The sequence below is a fragment of the Rattus norvegicus genome, chromosome 2 (genome assembly GCF_036323735.1).
Source record: "Rattus norvegicus strain BN/NHsdMcwi chromosome 2, GRCr8, whole genome shotgun sequence".
In the NCBI taxonomy this organism is placed as follows: domain Eukaryota; kingdom Metazoa; phylum Chordata; class Mammalia; order Rodentia; family Muridae; genus Rattus; species Rattus norvegicus.
This window is the reverse complement of record NC_086020.1, coordinates 186,616,204-186,642,497: the sequence shown is the minus strand read 5'-3', so window position 1 is coordinate 186,642,497 and position 26,294 is coordinate 186,616,204. Positions and strand designations below refer to the sequence as shown.

The following is a 26,294-nucleotide window of genomic DNA, read 5'->3' as shown; positions in this document are numbered from 1 at the left end:
AACACCCTTCCCTGCAAAAGGTATTTAACCTCAGGCCCTCCCTGAGAAATTGGGTATGGTTTTACACATCCACTTTCCGCCATGACAATAAATGCCTTAAAACCATGGACTGCCTCTTTTCATCGGACCCGCCGTGGAGAACCACAGAGACAGGTCTTCGCCTACAGAGCCGCCGTCTATGTTCCCAGCCACCAAGCCTAAGCTCAAAACTGCCAGCCGTCAAGCCAAGAACTTCCCGGAGGAGACCAGCTGGAGCTCCCCTTTTCCCTCTCAGCCCCGGACTAGATCCAGCCCTCGGACCCCCACTCCATTCTCTGCTCTTCCGCGCCGTCCAGCGGCGCCTGGATGTCCAAGAGCCTGAGAACCAGACAGCCCCCGCCTCGTTGCAGGCCCGGGGACCTCGCCACCCTTAGCCAGCTCCGGCTGTCCCGCGCCTCAGAGCGGTGTCCCGGGGCCTCCCTACAGCCCAACACCCGCCTGGTGACAGTGTGGGGTAAGCGTCAACAACCACGTCCCGCCTCCCCAGGCTGTGCCCTGAGTCGGACTCCGGACCCACAACTCTACACTAAACCATCTCCTTAATCTTCCTTATCAACTACCCTAACTTCCTAAAACTAAAACAACCCAAGAATTTTGTAAAATCATTAATTCGTTTAAACACTATTATTTCGTAAAAGTTGATCTTCATATCGATCTGTAGAAAAATTGCTCAATAGAATGGGCAGTCACACCATCCTATAGGCAGTGAGGGTCTCCCAGCAGCCAATCAGACTACGCTACATACAGGAGGAACATTAGCAATGACAAACGTGAGCAGGCGTAGCAGCAGTAAGAAGCTATCCAGAGACAACCCCACCCTTCAGCCCCACTTTCCCGAGCTGTGCCCCTCAGAGGTACATTCAATGCCGCCATGCAAAAAAACAAAAAACCAGTGGGCTGTCTCCGGGAAGGTCACTTGCCCACTGCGGTTCCTCCTGTATGACATATGCCAGTGAATGTTTGCAGTGTTATTGAAAAACATTTTTTTTTCAAAATACGAGCGAATACTCTACAATTTAATCTTAAATTTATTTTATTGAGATAAAAATCTAACCATGTGGTCGACACCTCTGTCTCCTGCGCGGGCTACATGTCGGCCAGGAGATCCCCGTAATAGATCTCCATAATAAACCTCGCCTTTGCTTATTACATCAAAAAAAAAAAAAATCTAACCATGTAGCTCTGACAGACCTGGAACTCACAGACATCTGCATGGCTTCCTCCTGAGTGCTGAGATTAGCGGTGTAGGCATCTAAACCAGGCTTCTAATCAATTCTTAAAAGTGGTTATTGCTAAGTGACTCTTTAAAATAAGTCAGAAAATAATATGCCTTTCTAGTCTGACATATGGAGAATTTTAACACACACCAGTATGGTCTTGTGAAGACCCACCCTGCCTCGTCTTAGGCTTGAAAGCCATCTTATGGTGAAGACAAACTGGCTTCATTCCTATTTATGGTTAAATCTTTTTCTCAAGGATTGGGCTATGCCCCACCTGCAACCTTAGCTACACATGGCTCTGTACCGCTTGTTCTAGAAAACAGCAGCCTTGCCTTTGTTTCACAAAGTAATAACCATCTCGCAACCCTACCTGTGTTTCAAAACTATGTTATGATTACCTGTTGTTATGACTTCCTTGTTATGTTCCACATCTGTAACCCACTCTTTTTTTTTCCCAGCCCAGTCTCCCGTTTGGAAACCCCCTACCCCCGAACTATAAAAACCTTGTCTTCTCGTGTCCAGTTGACCTCTTGAAGTATGCCCTAGGGGAGGAAGCCCATATACAGGAATACAAAAGCTTGCTTTAATTAATTGTTTGCTTTAATTAGTTTGGCCTTTTGCGTCGGTGGTCTTTCTCTTCACCTTTCTGGGATTAACACTGGCTTCAATATCTTATGTAAACCTTTAATTTAGCTGCTTGCATTTAATTTTGTTTTTTAATTTAATTTAATTTAATTTTTAATTGTAAGAACAACAGAACTCACCGGAGTTACACAAATGTGTATACATTTAGAAAAATATGAAGGTTCCCCCCTCCCTCTCCATTGCTGACCCACTTTTATGTTACAGGAAGTGGTGGTGGGCCTTTGTTGCTGCTAGGTGGCCTAGCAAAGCAGGAACGTCCAAATTCTGCTCTTGGTATTCCTGGGTGGTCGGGGAAAAGGGCCAGACAAGACCACTAAAACCACTTATTGGAGAAATTTAACACGGGGACCGAAGGGAGTGGTGGCCGAAGCAGATGATGGAGGCGAAATGACTCTTAACTCTGAGTTGAGTGTACTTGAAGGTGAGGATGAAATGCAGTAAACCAGTCTGTAAGAAAAATCTGGGTAGTAAAGCCTTTCATAAACAGCCGAGGAAATGCTGAGACAAGAAGCTATGTGGGTTCCATGGTGTAATGGTGAGCACTCTGGACTCTGAATCCAGCGATCCGAGTTCAAATCTCGGTGGGACCTTTAGTGGTGAGCTATTTTCTTTCACTTAAGTGTGAAGGAAAGCTCTTAGGTCCTAAACCGGAGCAGTGCAGAGAAGAGGAAGCTGCCCTATGCACAAGGGAACTGTATGTAGCAGGAAACGTGCCCACAGCCTTTGGGTGCTCTGGGCACTACGCGTTGTTTTTTTTTTTTTTTTTTCCGAAGCAGGGAGCAGAGAGTTGTCCTCACACCACACTAGAGTGAGCCCGTCTGCATCATAGGCCACCCACTGGACCCCAGTTTATTGAATCCCTTGGTCGCTGGCTCCTGCATAGTTGAACAGTCGCCCTTGAGTGCCTGGATACTGGGTCTCCAGCGGTGCAGGCTGGAGCAGAAGCTGCAGATGCCTTTCCACACTTGGCCTATTTCGCCCTGGATGTTGCTTTAATGATTGCTTTCAGGTAGTGCTGTGAGGAGAGCTGTACCTGAGCTCCCCCTGGGAGGCCCAGGCAAGAGTCAGTCAGCCTTTGCCTCGGAAGCTTCCCGGCTAGAGCCAGTCTTGATTCTGGTATAGGCTCAGGTTGCTGTTCAGAGGTCTAGGATGAGTAACTCCTTGCTGGCTTCCCTGGTGGGGCCTACGGAGGGAAACCACAAGCCCCAAGTTCCCCTCGAAGGTGGGTTTGAGAGCCTTTTGTGGAGAATGAGAGAATCAAGGAAAAGCAATAGTTATCAGAGATGCATTCCAACGACTGCATTCATGGATAATGGCATTTCTTAGGGGACACGTTGAAGAGTTCAGAGAACTGTGGTTTTCATACAAAACATTGGATATAAAAACGAGAGAAAAAGTATATTGTGTATACAAACTCGCATTCCTCTGTATAGACATAAGCATTTGAGTTTAACCTTCACAGTCACTTGTATCACTATTTTGAACTCTGTATGATGTGCAAGATGTCACATATGTGACTTCAAAGGGGTTGCGACCCACAGGTTGAGGACCACTGCTCTGGGGTGTGCATCTTCGGTGTGATGGGTTTGGAACACACTGGACCTAAACATGGCACCTTGGTACATTAATCATGTTACACAGAAGCCGGAAGGGCATTCATTCCTCCCCCACCTTTCTCCCTGGAAGCAGGTGCCAAAGACTCTCATGGGAGAGGTGCTGCTGCTGAGCAGTTCGTAGGAGACCAAGGCCTTCCGTATTGGAGGTTCTCTGTCTAAGAGACAGATTTAAAGGGGAAGTAAACAACAGCTGTTCTAACAGGGAGTTCAGACACAGGATGCTTTTTTAAAAGGGAAATGAAGTGAAACAGTGCATCCTGCAAGGATGTTCAAGCAATAAACAACTCAATAGCTTCAGGAAGTCCCTGAAACTGACCAGATTCTCTAGGGCCCTCCCTCCACAACCATATACATATGCTGTGAAAACTGCAGAGAGACTCACAGACCATCTGAGCTGCCTGGCAAGCACACTGCCCTACCTGTTGAGCTGCCTGCAGGTTGTGCAGTGCACTCCAGGCTCCCAGCTTTTGTGAACTGCCGTCCATGCTGTGAAGGGCTTTGATGATGAGCTGTCCTTGAGTTGTTTCTGCTTCTGTAAGTAACCCCACCAAATTCGCTGGTTAGGGTATGGCCTTGGTGGTTTCCCCACTTTGGATGTTCTCTGTTCCCTGTCTGAGGTGATTTGCTGTGTGGGAGTGAGTTTACAGCTCTCTAAGACAGTGGTTCTCAACCATCCTAAGGCTACTACCCTTTAATACACTTTCTCAAGTTGTAGTGATTCCCAAACATAAAATTGGTTTGTGGCTACTTCATAACTGTAATTCTGCTACTGTTATGAATTGTAATGTAAATGTATGATGTGCAAGATGTCACATATGTGACTTCATAGGCATTGTGACCACAGGTTGAGGACCACTGCTCTAATAGTTCTGTCAACAGGAGGGGCCTTTAAAGATTCAGAGAGGGAGGAGCATCCTTATCACTGGAGACAGGAACACAGGGGTGGGGGGGAAGTTGGGGGGTGGGGGGGAGTTGGGGTGTGGGGGTGTGTACAGGAGGCCTGGCTGGGTTGGCTGGGTTTCCCTGAGTGTTAGCAGTGCGCCCCGGACCTCTGGCCCTAGCGTTGCTTCTGTACAGCCTGCTCTTCATCAGAGCCCATGTGTGAATCCTCTGGTTTACCTGCTTCCTCCCTGAGACGGAGGCTCTCCTGTCCTGAAAATGAACTTGATGTTAGGTTGGAAGCCTGCTCATTCCCTGCCTCCCTCCCAAGCTAGGAAACCCCATCTGCCTCCTTTCTCCCTACCCCACCCACACAGAGAAAACTCCCCCGAATGCTTGGAGAAAACTCCGGGCTAACGTGTCATCACTCCTCTGAGTTTCCAGAAACCCACCCAGGAGTGCCCACCCTGGGGCTCAGTTTGTGACCGTGTATGGACACATTCCAGCTCCCAGATACACAGCAGCATCCCGCACCAATGACCCATAAAGACCCCTTGCTTTAGCCTGGATGTGCAACTTCACTGACCTCCACCTGTGAGGTCGGTGAACCCACCGAGAGCTGCCTCCTTACCAACCTGCCTTTATCTATTGCAATCTGGTCCAATCTGGCCTCTGCACCACCTAGGGAAAGAGAAAGCTCATCACTGAAGAGCAGGCGGAAGACTGAAGGCTGTAGCAGGTTCTCTGAAGGTTCCTGAGGAGCAGGGCTGCTGGGAACTCAGGTTCTGGGATCCCCCAGCCCAGGAATGGCTGCTGCACAGAGAAGACAAGTGTTCTCTGTGTCACAGGGTCTGCAGCATGAATAAGTGCTGAGATGTAACCTAAATACAATCGGTTTTATAATGTCTTGTCTCTGAGGTGTTGTGCCCCAAACAGGAAAGCTCCCATTCAGTGGGTCCAGGCAGTGTGCCGGGTGCAGCCACCACTGAAGAGTTGTGTGTTCGTCCATCGTTCGTTTGTTCCTTAGGACAGGTCTGTGTCATGCCAGCCTGCTTGGTTGACTGTGAGAGGGACAAGGAGAGACAGGCCCAGAGACACACCTCACAGTAGAGATAGCAAAGGCTGAGAGAGTGGAGGAGATGAGATGCAGGAAAGCTGAGGAAGCCAATGTGGAGGGCAGGTGTGTGGCCAGGAGGGAATCCCGAGACTTACAGAGATGCATGGAGAGATGTGGGCAGAGAACAGGGATCCATACAGGACAGCAGCAGTGACATTGGAAAGGGGACAGAGCCCAAAGGAAATGATGGGAAGAAAGAGGGTGAGGATGGACAGAAAGGGCAGGCATCCATGGGGAAACAGTAAGCCATGGCTCTCACTGTTGGATACACAGAGGAGGAACACAGGAGTGAAGCCAAAGAGGGCAGAGAGAGACTGGGGGAGATGGAGACCCAATAGGGACAGAGCAGGTGCATCTGGTTCTTAACAGCCTGTCCCCATTTTGTTCTCAGCCCTTGGGTGCTTGTGGTCCTAAGTGGTGGGTGAGCAGGGTTTTGCTATGAAAGACCACCAGGGTGGGGAAGACCCCCACTCAAATCTCGAGACGACGCAACCCCCAAGAACTCACGAGAAACCGGTCTTGATGTAATGAACAAGAGGTGTATTTGAGGCACCAGAGCTCTGGGGACGACACGTATCTCACACAGGAGACAGAGGAGTTGACCCCGAGCCCAATTAGGGGAAGGTATTGATAGGGAAAATTACATAGGTAGTTGGCAACAGTCACACAAAGCAAAGCAATTTCACTAGTTTGTTTACATTGGCACACATGATCTAGCTTGGGCTCAGTCCAACTCCAAGCTACCCTGCCTCTGGGGCGAGCTGACCCCAACTCTTTTTTTCTCAGGACTGGTAAATCAGGCCTTATGGAGGCCGGATGGCTTACATCAAGTCAGGTCTTAACAGGGCCAAATGGCTAATGTTCAACCAGGCCTTATCGAGGCTGGATAGTTTATGCTGAGCTAGGCCTTATGGAGGCCAGGTGGACTACTTTCCCATAACATGTGAGGTTATTCTTTGCTGTGAGGTGGACTGGCCCTCACAGCAGGGTCAGTGGGATAGTTTAAAAATCTTTATTCTTTCAGTTATACCTGTGAATTGGGAGTCTAGAGAACATCTGCTGGGATTTCCAGGTCATTGTGGACCAGAAAAAGGAGCTGTAGCAGAAACCCATGCATAGGAAGCAACAAAGAACATTCATTCAGAGCACTTCTCAGTGGGTGATGGGGCCAGGAAAGGGCTGTGAGAATCATGGCTCCAATGTGCAATTCATATAGTTTCCCTTCCTCTGCATTTGTGCTCCGTACTTTCTCATGTCCTGTCTGTCTCTCACGTGCATCCCTCGTGGGTAGGGGCTTCCAGGCTTTCTGGCCACTGAGTTTTTTGAGATCCTCATCCCGAGTCTTCTCTCTGTCTTCCTCCTTTGCCACAGTCTGTGCTGGAACCAATGATCTTCAGCCTGGGCTCTGCAGAGGCAAGGTGGCCAGCAGACCCAGAGAGTGGGGAGCAGACACCTAGAAAATGAGAAGGGGGCCCAGAAAATGGGGGACAGGGACCTTAAGGTCTGGTGTAGGATAGATAGAAACCCAGAAGGCAGGAGCCAGGGAGCCTAAGAAGGAGCTAGAGACTTGAAAGGAGGGGAACCTGCCCAAGGGAACTTGGTGCTCCCTTTTGCTAACTGAGGTCCTTATTTTCTCTGTGCACTAGGGGTCTTGGAGAATGGACCCTATACACAGGAAAAACCTCCTTGTTTAAAGAAAGACTGTCCTAAGGGACACACTGCCATGTAGCATGGTTAGTGGCTCTGGGATTTCATGAGTGAAGTGTCAGGAGAGCCATCAAAGACACACACCACTTACAGAGAACAGCTAAACAATGAAGATGTAGTGGCCTGTGTTCGTAATCTACTCACTTAGAAAGTTGGCTCAAGAATGTTAGAAAGTCAGGGGCATCGTTGACTTGGTGTCTTACGGTTTTATTGCTCTGAACAGACACCATGAGCGATGCAAGTTTTATAAAGAACAACTTTTAATTGAGGCTGGCTTACATCAGAGGTTTGGTCCATTATCATCAAGGTGGGAACATGGCAGCATCCAGGCAGACATGGTGCAGGAGGAGCTGAGTTCTACATCTTCACCCAAAGGAAGCCAGGAACAGCCTAAGCATCCTCAGGCAGCTAGGAGGAGGGTCTCCAAGCCCACCCCACAGTGACACACTTCCTCCAACAAAGCCATACCTTCTAATAGTGCCACTCCCTGGGCCAAGCATATGCAAAAACCATCACACCTGGTTTTCAGGGCATCTACTTTTGTAGACATAGGACAACCATGAGGTACATACACATCCATGCATATGTACATATGCACACACACACATATATACACACACACGCACACAGATGTGTGTGTATGTGTGTGTGTGTGTGTGTGTGTGTGTGTATTCAGTGCACATAAGATAAAAGTAAACTTAAAAATAAAACATAAAGGGGTTGGGGATTTAGCTCAGTGGTAGAGTGCTTGCCTAGCAAGCGCAAGGCCCTGGGTTCGGTCCCCAGCTCTGAAAAAAAAGAAAAGAAAAAAAACAAAACAAAACATAAATAAGGCTGGCTATGATAGTTCACACTTTTAATCCCAGCACTCAGAAGGCAGAAGCAATCAGATCTTTGTGAGTTCAGTTCCAGCCTTGTCTATTTAGACAGTTCTAGGCCAGTCAAGGGTACCTACTAAGACTCCTTCTGAAAACGATGAGGAGTCAGATCTACAGTGTAGTCCACATATCCGGCTTTAGCCCAGATCTATAAGGGGCCAGGAGGAGGGAAACGGTGGAAGAGGAGAACAGGAAGTTCCACATGTGTCCTTAGATGAAATGACAGTTAACTTAATTTTAAAATTTAAAACCATGATAGGAGCTTGACTTGTGGCTTTAGCCTATAATCTTCGAAGCCTAAGGCAAGAGGATTACAAGTTCAAGGCCTGTGTAGAGCAAGTTCACAGCCAGCCTGGGCAATTCAGAAGTGTCTGACTATTGAATAAAAGATAAAAAGAGGGGGCCGGCGGCCAGACACAATACTGGCCGTTCTCAGCAGCCGACATTTATAACTGGAAACAGCACAACCCCCCTTTCTCTAAGGATCCGGTGGCCCTCACCGAACTAATAGAATCTGTTTTACTTAATAAATAAAAAAAAATAAAAATAAAAAAAATAAAGAGTTGGAGCTCTGAGGAATAATGCTTTCCTCACAGCATGAGGGTGGCCTTAAGGTCTATCCTCACTATAAGAGGAACACAGTTTAGGTAGAATTTAGGATTGTCGAGATCTCTCAGTAAGTAAAGGTCACCGGCCAGACTACTTTGTCTTCTGAACTTCACGTGGCCATCACACATACGAAGATGAATGAATAATTAATTTAACACTTCTTTAAAGGTAGATTTTTTTTTCCTAGTCTGTGATCATACCACTCTGTATATGAGTACACTGTAACTGCCTTCAGACACACCAGAAGAGGGCATCAGATCTTATTACAGATGGTTGTGAGCCACCATGTGGTTGCTGGGATTTGAACTCAGGACCTCAGGAAGAGCAGTCCGTGCTCTTAACCACTGAGCCACCTCTCCAGCTGATCATACCACTCTGAATTCACCCAATCGCCCCTGATGTAGGCAGCTAATCTGAAGCTGACCTGGGTAGCACGCAGAAGAGTTTGAATCCTCAAACCACTCAGCTTAGCCTTAGTTACAGTAACTGAAAGGCAGGGATGTGAGAAAACTGGAGAGATCCACAGTGACATGGGATTTGAAAGAGAACCAAAGGCAGCTTAGCTCCCTGAAAACATGCCCAGAATCATTGTGCCTTCATACCACACTACGAAATGTTAACTGTCTTTACTTAAAACCAGAGAAAAAGCCTATAATAGGTGACAACTTGTCACAAATGCTCTTATTATAAGCTTATTATATGCTGGCCTCATTATATGCACCTTATACAGAAAGAGACCATAACGAACCCTCCATACTCCCACCACATGAAAAGTACTGATCTGGATCATGATACGTGTTAACGTCGTCGTCTTTTGCAAAAGTGGACTCATTTAGCGAGTGCAGTTGAAACCAATCAGGAAAAGCATAAAGGTGGCAAGGTTTTTCTCTGTAGCGCCTGACGTTGAGAAACGGCTTTTAGTAACAGATGGCCCGAGGAAAATAGTATCCCAAAGAACTCGAAAGGCCGGTTCGGTCGGTTTGTGGAGAAGGAGGATAAGGCCAGTTAGCCTCCAGATAGGGCCTTAGCTTCCTTCTGGAGGGAGAATCTGGAGCCCACAGGTGCCTTGAGCCGGGAGAGCAAGTCGGAGCCTCAAGAGAAGGAGCCGTGTGCTCTGAATCGGAGGGGCTGATAAGTTCATTCGTCTCAGGGGACAAACATACTGCAGGTTAGGGACCCTGGCCTGGTTTCTGAGAAGGGCGGAGAGGCAGCCAGATAGGGCTGTGTGTCTGCGTAGTCTAGGAGCCTAACTGCAACACGTTGTTTATCCGGGCAATCGAAGGAAGGGTCTGGGACATGTTGAGCATCGTTAGATTGGAAGGGCATTTTTCGTTCGGTCACCCCCAAGCATCCCCTCACCAACCCTTAACTCCGCTCCTAGATCCTGTCCGGGCGGGATCTCAAACCTCACAGTCGGGAGGGAGGGCAGAGGTAGGAAGACCTCAAAGAACAAAATCGTCGAGTCTTCCAAGTGCACTAGCTGCCATCTTTCAGTTTATCTAGGGAAAAAGGGAATCGACTCTTCAAAGTCAAAGATGTCGTGGGTGCTTGTCTCTTTAGAATTGGCCTCAAGTGGCTTAAGCAAGTCTCAACCTCAACTGGGGCTGGGGAGATTCACAACCTCGATATGTGCCTTCACTCCCTTTTTCCCCGGCTCTCCCAGTCATAAGACTGCTGAGCGACAAAGGTGACAACAGGCAAGACAGCTTAGAAACTCTTACTTTCTCATACCAGAAATGCCAGGGGAGAGCGCGAACGCAGTCCCCCACTACCACAAATTATGCAGTCGAGTTTCCCGCATTTGGGGAAATCGCAGGGGTCAGCACATCCGGAGTGCAATGGATAAGCCTCGCCCTGGGAAAACCACCTTCGTGATCATGGTATCTCCCCTGCCAGGTAAGTATGCTTTTCTACCGCACAGCCCCGACTCACGGACGCCGCCACTCCACTCTTAACGCACGGTCACTAAGCTACACACGATCGCCATACCACCCCCTGTCTCATTCGCCATACCTGTGCTCCTCTGACACCCGCGGACCCGCGCTCCCTTCCTCGCCGCGACGAAATCCCTCGCGTTTCCGCAGAGAGCGCGGACCCGGCAGACCCTGCGCGCCGCTCATCTGCATAGGCCACGCCCAGGACCGTGACTTCAAGGATGACGTCTGGTCATCTATCTTTCTGCGCCTTCCTGGCCGCCTTCGGATTCTTTGTTTGTAGTCTACGATTGTAATTTCCAAGCATTTTCACCTGATCCTTATTTTTCCCCCTTTGGGAGGAGGAGGGGGGGTATCCGTGTGGCTCCGGCTGGTCTGGATCTGATGCAGCAGAAACTTCCAAGTAGAAAAAATTAGTGCTCTGAAGGTTTACTAATAACTAGGGCTCGAGACTTGGTTCCCCGAGGTGGAGGGGAGGAGGAGAAGGAGATGGAGATGGAGATGGAGATGTCGCCCTGCCACCTCCTTTTCTGCATCTCATCTGTATAGACCACACGCCATCCGTGACCCAGGGGAGACGCCGATACAGCCGCCGCCGTCGCGGCCACCACCACCACCACGGCCACCATTGTCACCCCACTGCCCCTTTGGCTTGTTGAACTTTACTGCTAGCCTAGAGATGGGGTGTTGAAGGCTCCTAGACACATCTTGAATTATGTTATGATGTCATCCTTAAATCTGTTTTAGATCTTGGCCTATCCAAGGATGGGCTTCTTGTCTCTGCTCTGGCTGCAGCTGGACTTCTTATGCACAAATCAAAGGTTAGCCTTTAAGTCACCACCACAGTCTTCTCTCTTTGCCACCGACAACATCTGCTAACATACAAGGGTCTCTGAACACTACCGGCTTTCAGAGTTCTCTCTCTCCAGTTAGCTTTGCTAGAAGATGCTAGAACCTTCAACATTTTATACTGACGACTTTCCATTTCTTTCTGCTGGCTTCTGCCACCTATCATATTGGGTTCCAGATTCTAGAGTCGGCCTCTCTGGTCTATCCTAGAGCCTAGAGTCCGCAGCGTATGTCTGCCTGCTCTAACTAGCCCTTTCTCCTGACTTACTTGGAGCCTTTCTCCCTGGTTCATGGAGCCTGCTATACTTTCTGGGTCCTCAGTGTCTGGGCAATGCTCTAGTGAAGATTCACTCCTCTCTCTCTGCTGGAGCCGGCCTATTCCTTTCCTCCTCTCCCTCGGAGCTGCCTATTAAGCCCTACAGCCTCCTTAAGCCCTTCTGGGCCTCTGTGACCTTGTCCCTCCTGTCTCTCAGCTCTGTCCTGGAAGACACATCTTCTCTGTGCCCTCCTGGGCTTCTTTGTCTTCAGCTCCCACTTGGAGTTTATAGAAACTTCCTACTGCAGAGTTAATTTTGTGACACTTTCTCTCTTCTACCATGGACTCAAATTTTATTAAAACCTCACTCCGTTTTCACAAACAGCTTTTCGTTGGTACAGTTCAAATGGCCACAGTTGTCAGGCTTAATTTTCAATGATGGGACTTCTATCTCTGCACAAACAAATGATAAAACCTTTTATATTCTAATTAAAGACTGAAGGCATCCCAGATGGGAGATGTGGATTATTGGTAAATGCTAGTATAGCATTCATCACAACTGCCCATCAGGCACAACCAAAATACAGGGTACACATCCCACTCTCAAACCCTAGACATAGACATGGTGGAAGAAACTGTCCAAAGCTCCTCAGACTTCTCATGTCCCTAGGATCCCCCATTATTAATAATCTTGGTCCTGCTTCCTTTCATATGGTCTCTTGTTTCAGACCATAGCCTCTGCATGTCAGCTACTGAGCTGTTGGGAGCAGCCTTCATGTTAGATCAGAGGCAGCTATACTGTAGCCTTTCGTTAGATCACAGCAGCCTTTCCTAGGCCTGCACCTGCAGTTCTGCTTGAACTCAATATAGAGCAAATCTGGTTGTCAGGTCGCTTAGCACCGGTGGTCAGGTCACTAAGCAACCCATCCTACTGTTCCTCCCGCTGACCGATTTACCCAGCCAACATCCTGGTCATCAAGCCAGGCTCATTCCTTTGTGGTTACCTAACCCCTCCCCACATCCTGCTTCTACCTTCCGCCTGAGAAAAAGTCAGCTTGATCATACCTTTTGACTTGCTGTCTGTTCTTTGTATCTCTTGTCCCCCGTTCTCTCCCAGGTGGACTCCAGACCCTGGTCCACTGCCCTGCAGGACAGGGCACTGAATAATGTTCTACCTGACTGCTTTGGAGAATGTTGCTTGTGTGTTAGTCCCAGGTCAAACTCACTACTAGTTTGTGGTCTTGCCCATTGTCTTATGAAATTCTGTCACTTTGCCAATTGTTAATTGCTCTAAGCCAAATGCCTCTACCACCCCTAGCTTTTCCACATCTCTCTTTTAGTTGTCACAGATCACTTTAACTCCCCCAGGAAGGCACTTTGTGGGTGTAGTAGAGTTTGCAGACCCTAAGAATGCTTTAATCATTACTATTACCACCCATCCTCCATGTCCAAACATTCACAGGCAGAAACCTCCTCACCAATATCTTACTCATACTTTCTAACCAGCCTGCTTAGTGCCCTACCTGTGTTGAGTTATACTGGAAGCAACCTTCCTTTAGCTAAATTCTAATTTTTCTCAGCATGTGTATCAGTAACTCCTTTTTAGAAAATAGATTTATTTACTGTATGTATATGTGTACACTGTAGCTCTCTTCAGACACCATTATAAATGGTTGTGAGCCACCATGTGGTGGGTGCTTGGTATTGAACTCAGGACCTCTGGAAGAGCAGTTAGTGTTCTTGACTGCTGAGCCATCTCTCAAGCCACATAACACTTTTTTATAAAAATTACTCTTCTTCTCAGGTCTTTTTTTTTTTTCAGGAGCTGAGGACCAAACCCAGGGCCTTGCATTTGCTAGGCAAGGAGCTCTACCATTGAGCTAAATCCCCAACTCCCATAACTCTTTTTTAAAAAATCATTTTCTATTATTATTCTGTGTGCATGACTTGTTTTGTCTTCATGTGTGTCTGTGCACATGTGCACCACACGTGCTAGTGCTAAAGGAAGTGGTGACCCTCCATGTGGATGCTTGGAATGGACCTCGAGTTCTTTGCAAACGAGAGCTCTTAACCACGGAACCAAGTCTCGAGCCCTAGTTATTAGTAAACCTTCAGAGCACTAATTTTTTCTACTTGGAAGTTTCTGCTGCATCAGATCCAGACCAGCCGGAGCCACACGGATACCCCCCCTCCTCCTCCCAAAGGGGGAAAAATAAGGATCAGGTGAAAATGCTTGGAAATTACAATCGTAGACTACAAACAAAGAATCCGAAGGCGGCCAGGAAGGCGCAGAAAGATAGATGACCAGACGTCATCCTTGAAGTCACGGTCCTGGGCGTGGCCTATGCAGATGAGCGGCGCGCAGGGTCTGCCGGGTCCGCGCTCTCTGCGGAAACGCGAGGGATTTCGTCGCGGCGAGGAAGGGAGCGCGGGTCCGCGGGTGTCAGAGGAGCACAGGTATGGCGAATGAGACAGGGGGTGGTATGGCGATCGTGTGTAGCTTAGTGACCGTGCGTTAAGAGTGGAGTGGCGGCGTCCGTGAGTCGGGGCTGTGCGGTAGAAAAGCATACTTACCTGGCAGGGGAGATACCATGATCACGAAGGTGGTTTTCCCAGGGCGAGGCTTATCCACTGCACTCCGGATGTGCTGACCCCTGCGATTTCCCCAAATGCGGGAAACTCGACTGCATAATTTGTGGTAGTGGGGGACTGCGTTCGCGCTCTCCCCTGGCATTTCTGGTATGAGAAAGTAAGAGTTTCTAAGCTGTCTTGCCTGTTGTCACCTTTGTCGCTCTGCAGTCTTATGGCTGGGAGAGCCGGGGAAAAAGGGAGTGAAGGCACATATCGAGGTTGTGAATCTCCCCAGCCCCAGTTGAGGTTGAGACTTGCTTAAGCCACTTGAGGCCAATTTTTTTTTTTTTTGGTTCTTTTTTTCGGAGCTGGGGACCGAACCGAGGGGCTTGCGCTTCCTAGGCAAGCGCTCTACCACTGAGCTAAATCCCCAACCCCCTTAGGCCAATTCTAAAGAGACAAGCACCCAGGACATCTTTGACTTTTAGGAGTTGCAGACTACGCAGACACACAGCCCTATTTGGCTGTCCCTCCGCCCCTCTCAGAAACCAGGCCAGGGTCCCTAACCTGCAGTATGTTTGTCCCCTGAGACGAATGAACTTATCAGCCCCTCCGATTCAGAGCACACGGCTCCTTCTCTTGAGGCTCCGACTTGCTCTCCCGGCTCAAGGCACCTGTGGGCTCCAGATTCTCCCTCCAGAAGGAAGCTAAGGCCCTATCTGGAGGCTAACTGGCCTTATCCTCCTTCTCCACAAACCGACCGAACCGGCCTTTCGAGTTCTTTGGGATACTATTTTCCTCGGGCCATCTGTTACTAAAAGCCGTTTCTCAACGTCAGGCGCTACAGAGAAAAACCTTGCCACCTTTATGCTTTTCCTGATTGGTTTCAACTGCACTCGCTAAATGAGTCCACTTTTGCAAAAGACGACGACGTTAACACGTATCATGACCCAGATCAGTACTTTTCATGTGGTGGGAGTATGGAGGGTTCGTTATGGTCTCTTTGGTGTATGTTTCTAAAATTTTCTCAGATTTATTTTAATTGTGTCAGTGTGAAGTGTGGATGTTCTCAGAGGTAGGAGGTCAGATTCTTCCAAAGCTGGTCTTACAGTCACTTGTGATCTGTCATATGCACCTTTTGGCCACTGAAACATATTTAGTTCTTTTTTCCAATTTTGTAATTCAAAAGGTTGACAACCGGCTACTTAACAGGCTGTGGAAGGGATAGTGAGAGGGAAAGTATGCGAAGATAAAAGACAAAACAACCCAAGAGTAGAAGGCAATGATGGTGAAGACGGATATTTGGGATACCTGCAGACACACATACTGAAGATAAACGAAAATGTAATAAACATTTTCATTTTTTGTTGTGGTTTATGAGACAGGATCTCACTAAATAGCTGGACCTGGCCTGGAACTCTAGGTAAATCGAGCTGTCCTGGAACTCATGGTGGTCCCTCCACCTCCCTCTTCTTCCCCGAGACTGGATTAAAGGCGTACATCACCACAAAAGGCATGAGAATGGTTTTGTTCTGTTTCAAGGTGGCTATCTGGAGGTGGTTGTTTGACAACCGCAGCAGGCAGCAAGTGATGGGGGCATTGTGTCAGTCTTAGGCATCTCATGAGATCTCTCCTCTGGTTTTAAACAAATACGCAGTGGGCTTTCTTTGCAGTGGTAGAGCAGCAAGGTGGTTTTGAGGACGTTTTCAGGAGCCATGCTACCCTGTTTTCAAATCTCGAGGTTGAAATTTCATGTCGGATGTGGCTGTCTGTCTCTGTTCCATTTTCTCACATCCCTCTTCTTCCGGGCATCGATGTTCTTCAAGGTCCTCTGCTAAGCACCTTATTCCCCTGAGATTGCCAAATTCTGCCATTTTTCTGCTATTTCTCTCAGTCCTTGGGATAGAATCTATGTTACCAGTGTCTGTCAGGAAGCCAATAATCCATCATCCGTACTTACAGCCAACTCCCTCCATCAACCAGGCATTTAGTTCTGTATATAAACCCATAACCCTCATTGAAGTCCGCACACTTCCCAGGCTCCAATGTCTCCATTACCACATACCTGTTCCACACTGGTTCCCCGGCTGTTTTGGCTTGCACACTTCTCTCCCCTGCAGTATCTGCTCACCTTAAAACTGACAAGGCTTTCTCCACCTTTCCTGTTATCTCTGCTCCTGAGAGATTGTCACAGAACTTTAAAACTGACCAATAAACCGTGCTTTCTCCTGTGGAGTGGCCCAGTTCTAAGGTTTCATTGTACCCTCGATTAGGTTGTGGGCGCTCTTCCAATGAGCTGTCTGCAATCCTTTTTAACCTTTGATTTAACCTCTTGCCTCAGCCTGCCACAGTAGGTCTCTTATTGGCCTGGATAAACAGGCTAGGCTTTTGTTTTCAACAGTTCACACAGCTGTTAGAGGAGACAAAAGGACTAGGCCACTTTGCCCACAGAGGCAGGGAAATGGGTTTGGTTTTAGTGCTCATGGAGTTCCCAAGTGAGGACCTTTGCCAGATTTTAATAGCTCAGAAAGGTAGAAAACACTCCTCAAAACAAAACAAAACAAAACAAAACAAACAAACAAACAAACCAGGTCTGCTTCTCTCATTCTGTAGTCCTCATAGGACTAAAAGGCCTCCCGGACATTCTTTTGAAGCCATGTGGCAGAATCTTTCTTTCGGAGCACGTGTGCGGGTGTGTCCCTAGGTGCTTGGTGTGCTCTGGAAAAGGTGAAGAAGCCACAGGACACGCTACCCGGTGCAGTGGCTCGACCCACCTGCGCGCCGGCCTGCCGGGCGGGGGAGGGGGTGGGTAGAGGCTGAGGACGCGACCTGAGTGGGCAAGAACTCCACTGGATTAATAAGCAAACTTGCTAAAGACCACTACTGTTCTCAGCGTCAGGATTCAGTTTCTGGAACGTTGGGAGCTGGTCAGGCCACAAAAACAAAACACCCCCGAACCGCCATTCCCTCCCATGTCACGTGCGAAATCCCTTGCGTTTCAGCATCAATTGCGGACACCGCACCCCCCCCCCCATCTGCATATATCGTGCCAACGTCAGTCCATGACATCAAGGATGATGTCGTCGCCGTTATCTACTCTTCTACCGGTCCCCAGCCAACCAGAGAGCACCGATCACCTGCTACCTGGGAGGAGGAGATGTCACCCTTTCCCCGTACCTCATCTGTGTAGAAAAAATGCCGGATCCATGATCCAGGGGAGACGCCTCGCCCCTCCCTTTCGCCAGGTGAGTTTGTTGAACCTTTTGGCTTCCGGAGAACTGGAATGTTGAAGGCCCAGAGACAAGCAAACTGTGGGTCATGAATCCTTTAGGAGAGTGGTCAACGGATTTTCAGTGTGGTCCCCTAAGACCATCAGAAAACACAGAAACATTCGCAACAGTAGCAAGATTACGGTTTTGAAGTAAAACGAGGACAATTTTGTGTTTTGGGGAGGGGGGAATCATCACAGCATGAGGAACTGTGGCAACATCAGGACGGTTGAGAGCTGCTGCTGTATTTCCCACTGTTAAGATCTTAACAGGTAGTTGGCAAAACCCACAGAACTTTAAATGGAGCCATTTTGATTTATACTCACGTGTTAAGAAATGGCTGGGGAAGGGTGTTGGTGTATACATCTTTCCTCTCAGCACCCAGAGGCAGACAGAGCCTCAGGTGAAATGGGGCCAGCTTGGCTTACGTAGGGAATTACAGACTGGCAGTTTGGAGTCCGTTTAAAAACAAAAAGCAAGCTATCCAAAAGTCTTTCTATTGTACTAAGAGGACAACATCGTTCCCTGAACACCACACATGAAGCACAGTTTATTCCTAACAGTGAGAAAGTGTTGCCGAAAAACGTATGAAATGGAGACCTGTCTCTACACCCATCAGCAACATGCACTTGTTTAGTTCCAACCAAAAAGACAATCTTTGGAACAGAGTACAGGCCTTTAAAACGTTTTCATAGGGTACCATGCATTGTGAGTACTTTACTTCCCCCCCCCGGGGGGGGGGGCGAGTGTAGTGAGCCATATTGGATTTGGGCCTGGCCGCTTTGTAACTGTACGGCCACAGTTAAAGTCATGGGATTGTTGGATAGAGGCCTCTCCCATGTATTTACGGCACAGGAAGAAAAGATCAAGTAGTAAACACCCGGTGTCTCCACTGCATGACCTCTGCTGAGCCCGGCTGATGCATGTGGAACTGACACACCTGGACCACACCTGGGTGGTGGTCAATTTACTTCTGCCTTTTGCTTCCTCAGCCTTTATCCTTGAGATTTAGGCTGATCTTCTCGGATTTCTCCCTAATTAATTCAGGTCTCCTAGTCGGTCTTCCCCCCCCCCCCCACCCCCCGAAGTCGTGAGCCAGGTAGTCAAGAGCCAGGGTTTCCCACTGTGCTTCCCAGTTATTTTCTACCTGGAGACTTGGGTATATAAGTGGTGAATAAAGCTACAGGAGACTCTCACTCTTCTTCCTCACTCTCACTCTTCCTCTGTCTGTCTGTCTGTCTGTCTGTCTGTCTGTCTCTCTCTCTCTCTCTCTCTCTCTCTTCCTCTCTTCCTCTCCTGGCTTGACACGATAACCTGTGTGTGTGTGTGCGTGTTTCTTTCATCCTGTAGGCTTTCGCCCGATTCTCGGTACCATGTCGGTGCTGGGGCCGACAGGCGAGGACAGACAACATGGCGCTCTTATACAGTCTTTTGACTTAGAACTTCCCAGCAATTAACTGTAACTGTGGGTGAAAGAGATACAGCACACTGGAGACTTGCTCTCACAACCATTTTGTTTCTCTTTCTAATACAAGAGAATGTATAATCAAAATGTTTAATAAAATGAGAAAGCAGTTGCCCATGATTCCCCTCCACCATCCTTATTCTGCCTTTGGTAAGTCGGAAAACCAGGGGAGAGAGCAGATGTGGTCCCCCACAACACAGTGATTCCCCTCCTTGTGTCAGGTGTAGAACTAGGGCCCTTTTCCTGTGCTTGGCGGTTTCTGTTTGGTTTCTCTGCAGCTGGGCAGCAGAACTTTGGGTAAGACAGAGCTAAATGTGGGCCTCAGGAGGAACTCTTTGGTTCTGAGACCCTGGTCAGCCTGCAGAAGAGGAGTCCTGGGTATTTCTAGAGGAGTCCCAGGAATCTTTGGAGGAGTGCTGGGTATTTGCAGAGGAGTGCTGGGTATTTGCAGAGGAGTGCTGGGTATTTGCAGAGGAGTGCTGGGTATTTGCAGAGGAGTGCTGGGTATTTGCAGAGGAGTGCTGGGTATTTGCAGAGGAATGCTGGGTATTTGCAGAGGAGTGCTGGGTATTTGCAGAGGAGTGCTGGGTATTTGCAGAGGAGTGCTGGGTATTTGCAGAGGAGTGCTGGGTATTTGCAGAGGAGTGCTGGGTATTTGCAGAGGAATGCTGGGTATTTGCAGAGGAGTGCTGGGTATTTCTGGATGTAACTAACTGAAGGTTCTCCCACTGCTACTTCCCGATTTCCATCCCTCTCACAGCAGCGAAGCAAACTGCAGTCTTAGATTAATTTCCATCAACTGCTAAAAGGAAAGCAAGCTTTGTAAAGACAGGAGGAGAAGCAAGGAGAGAGGAAAATCACTGAACTATCAAGGTTTCCTTGCCCTTGGATGAGCAGCATAGCAGAAACCTAAGAGGTCTCTGTGGCAAGCCTTCCTTGGAGTTGAGTCAGTGGCCGCACAGGAAACAGTTGCAGTTGTTAGAAGGCTTCGAAGGGCCTGGGAGTTTCTGTTTTTAAAGCTGAGCATTAGTATCAGTGTGCCAGGTCACTGGGCTCCAACTGCAGTTTGAATGATGTGGTAATTTCCTTCTGGTTGAAATATTCTGGGATGGGGTGGGGTGGGAACTCCACTGGACACGGCAAGTTCTAAAGAGAGTGAACTCCAGGGTTCTAGCTCTGAAGAGCTGTCACCCCTCACCCACATTCCTGTAACATTTTCACACTCTGTGATCCTCCACTTTGGTGCTATTCTTACTTGGGTCTGATGAACTTCAGGGGAAGCTTTTCAGAACCAGGGGTTTGACCTGGCATTGGTGTTTTTCCCTTCTAATGTGCTGAAACTTCAAGGTCATGGCAGGCAGTAGAAGGAACTCTGTAGGCCATGTTCTGAAACTCCTTGAGAAGCAAACCTGGCCCAGATCGAAGGGTAAGAAGACTTTTCACAGACTAGCAGGTAGAAGAGCGTTTCCCCCTCAACACTGGGAAATACAAAATGTCCTGTGGAGAGATACTGACTTCTTCTGGGCGTTGCCTCACTGTGGCCTGTGACTGCACTGTGGTATCTGAACTGCATGGAAATGCAGCAGCCTGCATTCAGGTTCCAGCCTCAGCCCCCTGACCTCTGCTTGTGGTACAATCTTCCCATCACTGTGCCATTGTGGCAGGACAGAGTGAGAAGGGAAACCAGTTGGCACAGGCCTGGCAAACACAAGAACTGGATTGGCTTTCCAGTCTGAGTCAAGTACAAAACAAAACAAAACCAATAAAACCAAACCCAGGGGCTGTGTATCAGTCTGTCTCCTGTGGAGCCTAGGTTGATGGAATCGAGTGACCAGATCCGTTCTTTCTGTGTCACAATTTCCTCCTCCTCCTCCTCCTCCTCCTCCTCCTCCTCCTCCCCCTCCCCCTCCTCCTCCCTCCCTCCCTCTCCTCCTCCTTCCCTTCCCCCTCCTCCTCTTCCCCTCCTCCTCCTCTTCCCCTCCCCCTCCTCATCACCTTCCCCTCCCCCTCCTCCTCTTCCCCTCCTCCTCCTCTTCCCCCTCCCCCTCCTCATCACCTTCCCCTCCCCCTCCTCCTCTTCCTCCTCCTCTTCTCCTCTTCCCCCCTCCTCCCCTCCCCCCTCCTCCTCCTTTTCCCCCTCCCCCTTCTCCTCCCCTCCCCCTCCTCCCCTCCCCCTCCTCCTTTTCTCTTTGCCTGGGCATTGCTAGTCAAGTGTGACATGACATCACAGCTCTCATTCCGCTGTTCCAGTATCTTAAGTAAATTCTACTTGATAGAATAAAATTAAACACGATGACTTTCTTCAATTATTTTCTGGGTGTGGCTGAAAAATGAGCCATCACCTAGGTCAAGGGATAGAGAGAGCGTTGACCTCCATCGACCCGCACTGTGCAGGTAACCTTAGTCATCACCCACTCCACATACACAGCCACCGTTCTGATCTCTCTTTCCCTCTCGGTCAGGTTTAAGCATCAGTAAGGTTTCTGAAGTGGGGATGGAGGGGATGAGCGTGTGGGTGGATTTAGGCCTCTTCCTTTTTGCTCTTGTCCTCCTGGGTGGTTTTAAGGATGGCATGGCTTTACACACAGGTGATACTCATTTACTAGCTATTTTTTCCACATTTGCTCACCTATATAACATCCCAGAAGAGCAGTGCTTGTTCATTAGGACGCTGTGTGCCCTGCAAAGTAAACAGCTCACAAACCTGGGGGACAGTGGCCGGCCTTTCTTCAAGTTTCTCCCTCCTTCCTGTCCAAACAGAGGAAACAGAATGTGTCACCCTTCAGAGAAGGGTTTGTCAGTCCGTGTCACACAGATGGGGGTGATGTTCACTTGTCCCCAGGACGTACACCAAGTGTGTTTTTGACTACTTCTGAACTGAGTGTGCCTTGCACTGGTAAACCACAAGGAAGGCTCTTAAGAACTGAAACTAGCATTTCCTGTCTAATAAGCTGAAACTCCCAGATCGTGGCAAGGAGAAGTAGAAGGAATTCTGTAGGTCATGCTCGGAAACTTCTTGAGCAGCAAATCTGGTTCAGACTGAGTCAGGTGAGAGGACTTGGCCTTTTCACAGCCTAGCGTGTGGGAGGGTACTTTCTCCTCAACGCTGAAAAATACTGAATATCACGAGAATACATTGATTTACATTGCAACTTTTCGTGGGGGAAATGCGTGGCTCTCACACCTTTTCTCAATGTGTTGTCAGAAACTATCTTCAAGGGTGCATTGGTGGTTCAATGGTAGAATTCTCGCCTCCCATGCGGGTGATCCGGGTTCGATTCCCGGCCAATGCAACATCCTTTTCTGGTTCCCTCTCTGACTTCAGCATATTTTTTGGTGCAATGATCAGGATCCAAGCCCATCTTTTCGGTCTCTTTTGCCAGGAAATCTTAACACTACTTGACTAGCAGTGGCACAAGCAGATATCATCTTATGAATCAAGGAATCCAGGCACAAACTTACAAATTCCGAATATTGCTATCACAGCTCTTCAGTTAGTTTCAAGGTCTTCTTGTTTCCATTCAGACACCTTATCTTGAGGGCTGTATTCTTAGGGCAAGAGATGGCATCCCCCCAATATTCTAGGCCAGAAAAATATGGGCAGGCAGAAGGTGTTCAGGGAAGAATTACATCCGGAAACTTCTGCCTATCTGTAACTGAGTTATGTGATAACTTCTGGCTGGAAGATACAAGGAGTGACTCGGGTTTCTTGGGGCATTCCGCAGTCAGGCAGCATCTCCGTGATTTTAGGTCAGCCTGACATAAGGAGGAGGTCAGCCTAATTTATATAGCGAGCTCCAGCCCAGCTAGAGCTAAATAGTGAGACCCTGTCTCAAAAAAACAAAAACAAAAACAAAAAACAAACCAACCAAAAAAGTTTTTATCCCTAGGGATCCTGCCTGAGCTTTCTCAGTATCACTGCACGGAGGCAGTTGAGTAAGAAGTCAGATAGAAGTCTTAGGTTTCCAACGTCTCACCAGCGTAAAATCCTTTTGTGGGAAGACCACTGTTTACTTAATTTAAGACTTTCGCCAAGATTAAATTTCATTAGGAAATTCTCTAATAAGGAGCTAAAGAGACAGCTCAGAATGAGAGCTCTTCGAAGAATCCAGGTTTGACTCCCAGCAACCACACCAGAACTGTCGGATCTTTGTTCCCTGTGGGTCCCGCTCAGCGTCCTAAACAGAGGCAGGCTCGATAAACAAAACCCTTACAAACTCTCACCAATGATTTTTTTTGTAACAAATTATAAGGACAAAGCGGGAACGCAGCTCCAAATAATACAAGTCAGGGAGCCGACTTCTCCCGTTTGCGGAAGTTACGGGAATCTGCACATCCCAGATGCAATGAATCAGTCTCTTCCTAGGACGCCCCGCCCCGCCCCGCCCAGCCCAGCCCAGAATAATAATGTTTTCCCGCCAGGTAAGATTGCTTTTTCCACCTTCACCTTCGACTCAGCCTCTTTAGCCCCGCGCTCCGAACGCACAGCCACTTTCAGTGCATGCTCGGACACACGCTACTCAGTCGCTCCTCTGCTCCGTCCCACCACCAGCCTGCCCCGGGACCCGCGCTCTCTCCCACAATGGTGAAATCTCCAGGGTTTCTAAAGCGGGCGCTGACACCGCAGCTCCACGTATCATTCATTTACATAGATCACTCTTCACTTAATGTCAGAGAGCTCCGATTATCAAGAAAACGCCCCGCTCCTAGACCTTTCCTCCAGCCGTCAAATTAGGTTTATTGATATTAACAATTTTCAAGATTGCTTTAAGGTTTGCTGTACCTACGTGTAATCCCCACAGCTGTGTTCAAATGACATTTTTCTGCCTCTTAGGTGAATCCTTTATTGTCTCTTGTTTCTTCCATGTCTCAAGGGACCCAGAAGGGCAGCGAAATGCACCTGGAAAAGAGACAGCAGGAGACTGGAGAGATCTATGGTTTGGCTGTTAAGAATGATGTTGCCAGAGATGGAGCGAATAGCTAAGCAATAACCGGCCCAACATGAGACCCATCCCCTGGGCAAGCACCAATCCCAGACACTATTAAAGATACTCTGTTGTGCTTGCAGACAGCAGCCTAGCATTAAGTGCCCTCTGAGAGGTTCCGTACAGCAGTTGACTGAAAGAGATGCAGAGACCCACAGAACCATTGGATGGAGCTCGGGGGAGTCTTGTGGAAGACTTGGAGAAAGGATTGAGGCCCCTGAAGGGGATAGGAACTGCACATGAAGACCAACAGAATCAACTAACCTGGATTCTTGGCTCTGAACCACCAACCAAAGAGCATAGACGCCTGGACTGAGCCCCACCCCAACATGTAGTAAACGTGCAGCTCAGTCTCCATGCGGGTTCCCCAATAACGAGCAGGGGGCGTATCGCTAAAGCCCGTTGGTGGAACACTCTCCTAATGGGGTTACTTTGTCTGGCCTCAGTGGGAGAGGATGAGCCTAGCACTGAAAAGACTTGATGCGCCAGGGTGGGGGGATGGGGTCCACTCTCTCAGAGGAGGAGGAGGAGTGGAGGGGGAAGAGATTGGGATATAAAGTAAATAAAATATTTTTTAAAAAGTTGAAGACTCGCGTTCGGTTCCTAGTGTCTTGTAAATCCTATTCCACAAATCTATTTCCAGATGTGATTGGTTCAGGCCTCTCTAAGACACTTGGTGACCCCATAGCTATTATTTTTTGCCCATCCCTAATCCATATCCATATCGCACTTTTCTATAAGTACGTTAAGGAAGTCTCATCTCAGCTAAAGACTTAAAAATCTTATTCAGAACATTAAAATCCTGGAAAAAAATTTCCTCCCCACAATTAACTAGTTCCAAGGCTCCAGAATCTCACTTTTTAGACACATAAACTCAACCCACTCCTGCCCGAATCCTCAGACTTGGTTTTCAAAGCTGTAGCCTCTGGGAAGCTGCCAATAACTGAGGAGACTGGGAAGCTTGCAAATTGTACAGGGAAGCTTCAGACTTGAGGGGAACCTCAGAGTCTCTCTGAGTAGCCATAGCTGTTCTGGAACGCCCTCTGTAGACCGGGACAGCCTCCAACTCACAGAGGTCCGCCTGAGTATTGGGACTAAAGTTATGCACCACTGCAGCACACCCAGCTGTAACAGTCTCTTCCATAGAGCAAACACAGTAAGAAACTTGGCTTTAGGGAGCTGAGGGATGGCTTAGGGGTGAAGAGCATTGGTTGCTCTTTGAGAAGACCATACCCACATAGCAGCTCTAAATCTAGTATCCATAACTCCAGTTCCAGAAGATCCAGTACCCTTTTCTGGTCATCCAGGGTACCAACCACACACTGGTGGTGCACAGACATACAAGCCATTGAGACACCTTTACACATAATTTCTTTTTAAAAATTAAAAAAAAAAAACTTGTCTGAAACACTAGTTCCATCACCAGTAACAACCCTTCAAAAATCGCATGTTCTTTGCGCTGAGGTTGGAGTGGTATATATTTAAAAATTCTTTAATTCATGCACATGAACTAGGTACTCTATATAGATTATTTATATCATAATAAGAATATATTACACATAATAAGAATTCTAAAAAAAAATTTCTACATCAAAGTACTTATTGGTAGTTCTTGCAGAATTGTCTTGAAAGAAAAACAAGACATTTTACAAAATGACGTATAGGCCTACACAAGTGTGCATAACTGATGTGCATGTTTGTCGCCTAGGAATTGCTATTTATTTTGAGGCGTTGAGAGGACTTATTTTGAGGCAGAGGGATTCTTATGCTCTTCATGGTCAAAAGGTCTTCCCTGACCGGGAATCGAACCCGGGCCGCGGCGGTGAAAGCGCCGAATCCTAGCCACTAGACCACCAGGGAGCGACGAAAGTTAAATGAGGTGGTATGGAGTAGAGTACCTAGAAATAAATGTCGACAGGACTAGAAACCGAAGACTAGCAGGTATCCAGTGTGGTAACATCCACCCCCACTACCCTAGAGCCTCTGTTCCACCTCTCATCTTTCCGGGGACAGGAGATGCTTTGGGCTCGGAGGCCTAAACTCACTTGCGCTCCATTCCAGTCTAGCCTTGTGCACAAACACTTCTTCCGGTTCGTGGTGGTTTAAGTGGGGACTCGGCTCTTGGTGTGGGGTGAGCGTCGTCTTTCATGTTCCTTATGTGGTAATTGGCTCAAGGAAGCAATTGGCATGCTGGTTCCGTTTATCTCGGACCATCTCAGTCATTATAACAGATAGACTTCGCCCCTGGTTCTCCA

At 48.2% G+C, this 26,294-nt stretch overlaps 2 long non-coding RNA genes and 5 other non-coding genes across 7 annotated transcripts; 4 read left to right on the top strand and 3 right to left on the bottom strand.

Annotated features, from left to right (window-relative positions):
- The first annotated feature begins 2,422 nt into the window (after positions 1–2,422).
- Trnaq-cug2 (transfer RNA glutamine (anticodon CUG) 2) lies at positions 2,423–2,494 on the top strand. The gene has a single exon. It is a non-coding gene; the product is annotated as a tRNA-Gln (tRNA).
- A 3,541-nt stretch (positions 2,495–6,035) lies between these two features.
- On the bottom strand, positions 6,036–11,212 carry LOC134485657 (uncharacterized). The gene is made up of 2 exons (XR_010063884.1): positions 10,724–11,212; positions 6,036–6,969 (listed from the first exon to the last, which is right to left on the bottom strand). It is a non-coding gene; the product is annotated as an uncharacterized LOC134485657 (long non-coding RNA).
- LOC120101277 (U1 spliceosomal RNA) lies at positions 10,451–10,614 on the bottom strand. Its single transcript, XR_005501651.1, has one exon. It is a non-coding gene; the product is annotated as a U1 spliceosomal RNA (small nuclear RNA).
- A 2,705-nt stretch (positions 11,213–13,917) lies between the features above and the next one.
- Positions 13,918–24,626, top strand: LOC134485656 (uncharacterized). The gene is made up of 2 exons (XR_010063883.1): positions 13,918–14,206; positions 23,929–24,626. It is a non-coding gene; the product is annotated as an uncharacterized LOC134485656 (long non-coding RNA).
- LOC120101355 (U1 spliceosomal RNA) lies at positions 14,316–14,479 on the top strand. The gene has a single exon (XR_005501710.1). It is a non-coding gene; the product is annotated as a U1 spliceosomal RNA (small nuclear RNA).
- Trnag-ccc2 (transfer RNA glycine (anticodon CCC) 2) lies at positions 22,277–22,347 on the top strand. Its single transcript has one exon. It is a non-coding gene; the product is annotated as a tRNA-Gly (tRNA).
- Positions 24,627–25,827: 1,201 nt separating the features above from the next.
- Trnae-uuc2 (transfer RNA glutamic acid (anticodon UUC) 2) lies at positions 25,828–25,899 on the bottom strand. Its single transcript has one exon. It is a non-coding gene; the product is annotated as a tRNA-Glu (tRNA).
- Positions 25,900–26,294: the final 395 nt, after the last annotated feature.